The sequence below is a fragment of the Hyaena hyaena genome, unplaced genomic scaffold, assembly GCF_003009895.1.
Source record: "Hyaena hyaena isolate Hyena2069 unplaced genomic scaffold, ASM300989v1 scaffold_516, whole genome shotgun sequence".
Lineage (NCBI taxonomy): Eukaryota > Metazoa > Chordata > Mammalia > Carnivora > Hyaenidae > Hyaena > Hyaena hyaena.
In genome coordinates this window covers 343,138-348,945 of record NW_024081149.1, presented here as the reverse complement: position 1 = coordinate 348,945, position 5,808 = coordinate 343,138, and the positions used below count along the sequence as shown (strand labels likewise).

The 5,808-nt window shown below is 33.2% G+C and overlaps 1 pseudogene; it reads right to left on the bottom strand.

Annotated features, from left to right (window-relative positions):
* Positions 1-4,941: 4,941 nt before the first annotated feature.
* On the bottom strand, positions 4,942-5,418 carry LOC120247373 (annotated as a pseudogene).
* Between the last annotated feature and the right edge of the window lie 390 nt (positions 5,419-5,808).

The following is a 5,808-nucleotide window of genomic DNA, read 5'->3' as shown; positions in this document are numbered from 1 at the left end:
AAAAAAACTTCTTAGGTAAAGTCAGACATATTTTATCTGAATCTTTAGAAAGCTCTTTTGTTCAATTAAATAAGGGGATATTTTGTTTGTTGAAGATTTGTTACTTTTACTAGTTTAATTTCTGTGATGATATGAATATTACTTAGTGTATTTATTTCACTTTTCTATCACTAGTCTATTCTGTATTTTTGGTCAGAATTAAGTCCAATGTATGATTGTCTCCTCATACTTTTTGCCTTATAAAGTACTATTTATTTAATTTAGCAATGTTGCAAATCTTGTTTTTACCTTGTTGAAACTGTTACAGAACATGCAGATATCTGAAAACTCTCCTTTTTCAAAAACAATTTACATATGTGTTTTTAACTGTTGTAGAAAAGCACACACTCTGCGTACTTAAGCAGACTGTATTGTGGCCACATGATAATGCTCTACAACTCTTACCTAGTCTTTTCCTTCTTTCTTTTGGAATACTTTTTAAAATACTTTATGTCTGAGGATTTCTCTATCTTTTTCTCTATCTATCATCTATCTATCTATCTATGCATCTATCATTTTTTCCTATTTCATCATACTCCAAATAATGGATGAGTTATTTGGTGGAGAAAATTCATTTTCCTTTATAATATTTCTCTTATGAATTCCATATACCAGAATCATTTGCAAGATTTACCTAGTGGATGGGCCCATGAATTATGGTCTCAACTCTCACACAGCTGTGAACTTTAAGTTACTGAACTGTAAGCCACCAAATGTGTGTATTTGCATATATGTGTATATATGTGTACATATGTATATACTATTCATGTAATTATAGATACATGAAGTGAGTAGTATGTCAGATGACTTCAATATATGTTAACTGTTTTTTATTTTCTATGAAGCTGTTGTAATATTTCTTTTGTTAAAATTCCCATACAAAGAAACTGACATCTGGAATATAGAAGGTTTTAACTTTTTCCCATTATTTTCATCTAAAAATAATCAGTCACATCACAATCTTCATTTCTTTTCAATTCCTGTTCCCCACTCATATGTTTAATTTTATCTGAGTATATTTCTCTATCTTCCTTAGCTTAAAATTCTGTTGATCAGAGACAAAGATAGTAACCAAAAATTTCCCTTTCAGATTTTGCTTTGTGTATTGCAGTCCTTACCGAGGGATCATACTTTCAGAGTAACACTTTTTATCTTATTTTACCTAATCTAAATACTTCTGTGTGCATTTTAACCAATTTCTTCTATTTTGTTTTTAGTATTATAGACAAAGAATAATATCAAAGTGATTTATATATGTAAACTCATATTATTTACTTCTAAGATTTCCCTTATTTGTGCCACAAAAGAGAAAAGAAAATTAAAACAATAAGAACAACTAAATACTGCCTTGGAAGTTTTTTTCTTTTTTTTTCTTTTTTTGCTTCTTTTGATTTTAATTTTTCAATAAAAAATTATACTTTTTTATACACCTTTCCAACATTTACAAATTCCTTTACAATTCTTAAATTTTTTTAAACTTTGTATTATGGAGCTCAAAGCTAAATACACACATTCATAAGTATTAATAATACTAACCATAATTGGTAGATTGCTTTATAGTACTTGCATTTTGTATTCCCAGTTAATATGCTGTAGAATGCAGTTTGTCCCTAATTGCAGAAAAAACATTTACTGAAGTCACAGCAACAAGTATTTTTGATTGCCTCCATGGTAAAATATACAATGCCAAGTTTTATAGTCAGTTTTCAGTGGTAATATTGCTTATGAATCTATGCATATAAGATAACAATTTAAAATTGCATAATAAAAAAAGTTTATGTAGTACTTTCAATTATAATGTTTAATTCTTAAAAGCAATTGTTTAGATAGATATTAAAATATTTTAAAAATAAAAACAAGTTAAAAAAACCCATCTTATATTACAAATCAGAAAATTGAGGCACAGACAAGAAGTGATTTTTTTCAAAGAAGCACAGCTAATAAGTGGCAAAACTCCAGACAATTTGCAAATTATGAAGTTAGATGACTTCTATTACCAGTTGACTAGCATTTTTTGTTGTTGTTTCCATATGATGTATTCCTTATTAAAAAGTCACTAAAGTTCTGAAGTTCCAGGTACATATCATTATCTCTATTTCTTTGCCTCTATGCCACATTTACTTCCACTATTTTAACTGAAAATTTCACTGTTATCAAAGAAACACTGTTTCTTTGTTTCATTGTTATCCTTGTGTTTTTCAGTCTGTGTGGTTGAGTATTGCTATTCCCTCTTTGAAAATCTTTGCCCAATATCTATCTATGTATCTATCTATCAGGAGATAAAACAAAGAGGTAGACTTCAGTTTCATAGAGTGAGAGATTTTTTAATGAATACAATCAATGAACTTGGAGTATTCTATGCAATATAGAGATAAAGTATCTACTAAGGGCATTTTAGTAAGAATTCCCCAATTGTTTAGGAAGATGTTGGGCAAAAACATTAAGAAAATCTTTCCTTTTTAGCCTTAAGACAATTATCCTATTCTAATCTGCGTTAAAGTATTTGTTTTATTCATCTCATTCCTCTTGTAGATTACATGCCATTATGGAAGGAAGGGGAGAGAACTCCTATATCTTTGTGTCACTCATTGCATCTGAAGTTACCTTACTGACTTGAACCATTCCATATATTTTTGTTAAATACCTTAACTATATAGGAACACAATGAATTAAAAGTATCATAAAGAAAACGTTTTAAAAATAACCTAATGGAAATATAAAAAGAAGATAATAGAAAAAACTAAGATAACAAGAGAGTAGAGAAAATATGGACAAACAGAAACACCTATATGTAATAAAAAACAAAATAGGGCAAACATGAGGTGAGATAATTATTATACATATTACTCCTCAAAGCATAGTGGCCATACCTGCTGGAACTTGTCATAGTAAATGACATTTTGGATAGTGGTGCTTTGATTTATTGGGAAGTCTATATTTATCTATTTGTAGTGCTTCTTGACATTAAGCATTTCATAGAGGTTTGGATACCAATATTTTTAGTTTTGGGAATTTTGCAGATTCCTTTTTTTTTCAAAATTTACTGATGCTTTTATGAAAGACAGCAGAGCTGTCTGCTGACCTTAAAAATGCTTTTATTGTCAGCAATGACATTTAGAGACTAAATTGTCTTGCATGACAGGAAAATATATGATATTTTGGTTTTTTTCCTATTATTTAACTTTAAAAACAATTACTTTTGCATAGTGGCTTTACTCAATCTTCCCTCTCTAATGAAAGAAGATATTGAGAAGTAATATCTTTCCTCTACAATGATTATATCCACACTATATATAACCAGGAGTTAATTCTAATTTTCCAAGGAATTTCAGAAGCTTCTAGTACTGTGCTATAATCATGCAACATAGCATTTCTGTTCTGCTTTGTAGTTTGCAAAACATCTTCATATGCATATAATTTCTATGAAGAAAATCATTTTTAAATGACTGAACATGTTTGGATTATTCCATCTTAGGTGATGATACAGAGATGAAAGCAGTAATTGCTAATATAATTTTGCTTCTTTAGCCCATCTTTGCAGACAACACCATTTTAACTAACTCCTTTCTATGTGAAATATGAAGAATAGTTATAATAACAGGTAATGTACATGCATTACAAGGAGTGGCCCTAGGGCATAAAGCATTAATCCTATAAATTTGAAAATGGTTATACAACCTGATTGCAAATGTTGACCTCATTGCATTTGGAAAAATGAGACACAGATAATCCACAGCTTGCAAAGACAAATGCTTACTTAAGCTATCCTCTGTTGCCTAAAATGAAGTGATTAGTGAAGGTAAGGCTGCACTTAACTATTATGGTGGGTGAGGCCTATAGGAATAAGGGATTTGTTGACTACTTCTGATTGTAGTGGAGAGTTTACTGAAAAATAATACGAAGTTTCATTGTTAAATTCTCAGATCAAGGTCTGGTCAGAGAATAAGTTAGTTTCTGTGATGATACTAAATAAGATCAAAATATAGTCATAAAACAGGAGTAGAATTCTGAGCCTCACCCAGTGACTTATGTGAAATATTATTTGGTAAGAATTGGGGACCTGCCAATAGGAATTGAAAACACTTATTTTATTTTTTTTTAAGTTTATTTATTTATTTTGAGAGAGAGAAAGAATTCAAGCAGGGTAGGAGTAGAGGGAGAGAGAGAGAGACAGCTAGAGAAAATCCTAAGCAAGCTCTACATTGTCAGCACAGAGCCCAACATGGGGCTCGATCTCACATATGTGAGATCATGGCCTGAGCCAAAATCAAGAGTCGGACGCTTAACTGACTGAGCCACTTAGGCACCCCAATAATGAACAAATATTTCAACTTAAACATAAAGGATATTAGGTTTATCAGGTAGTTGAGATGAAGAAAGATTCAGTATAGAAAAAAGTAAAAGCAAGACAGAATCTAAATTATTGGTCATAATCTCTGTATTCATTTCTCTTAGGCTTTGCACTATTAGTATACCCAATTGTCAGTAGGCAGCCACGCTAAAAAATGGTGTCTATAATTTTTTGCTGCCTTTCTGTTCATTTACTGATGAGCACATAGCTCCTAAATTTCATTTTTAAAATAATTATATTGCATGGATACTCCTGACATCTTTCTAGTGGTGAAAAAGGCACTGAGATGACTTCGATATGAAATAATATAACTTCCTAAGACTTTTTCTCCTCTCTGATTTCAGCTTTTAGAGTCAATAAATTCAATGCATCAGAAAATCAAAGTAGTTTTTCTTTCTTTTCTTTTTCTAATTAATACAGTATTAATTTGTCTTCCCTCTGTCAAACTGAGCCAATCACTTCCCCCTGGCTGCCTGGGAAGAATAGGAAAAGGAACATACAGGGCAGACAAGGCACGGGAGAAAGACCTATGGGAGGCAGAGACGGCTCCTTCATATGGCGAAGAGGATGAGAAAGGCGACCATCAGGCAAAAGAGTCCCATGTCCTCCGAGATGGCAAAGCCCAGAATGGTGTAGGAGAAGAGCTGTTGCTTCAGAGAAAGATTCCTGGCATAAGCAATGATGAGGCTCCCAAACAGCGTCCCAGTTGTAGCCACAGAGCCAGCCACCGGTACCAAGGCAGCCCCAGCCCCCGTGAACTAGGCTGCTATGTCAATGTCCCTTGAAATGGCACTAATTTGCAAGCTGCACCTGGGAGTAAATGAGGTCTGGGGACGTGGGGTTGCCAAGCTGCTGAGGCTTTCATCTGTCAGTGTCTCTGGCGTTTTTAGCACCAGTGCAGACAGTGATCCGCTCAACAGCTGAGTGGTATTCCTGACCAAGAGAGGGGTGGAGAAGAACTTTGCATGGGTGTACATTTCCAGCGAATGAGGAGCTGTGGCAGGACAGAGGCTTTTAGTACAGAGAAGACAGACAAAGTAGTTTTTCTGATTGACATTAATCTGACAGTCAGGAGCGACTCCCTGCTATTATGGGGCAGTCACTCAATAGCACCTTTACAGTCTTAGACGATCTCAACATTATTAGGTAATTAGGCATTCAGGGAACTCTTGCTGTATATGTCAGGTTTAGAAATATTCCATTTTTTGTAGTTACCTGAAGATGTAGAGATCTTTCTGCCTTTGTAATTGCATGCATGTATTCTGATTTTTTCCACAATATGAAATGCTCCGTGGGGTGCTTGTCCTAAACTATCAGTGATGATGACCACAAAAGGCAATTACTTTTATTTACCATTAAAGTACCCATAGATGGAGGGAGCTCTGCATAGACTATTTAGAAATTGCTTAGCAAGAACC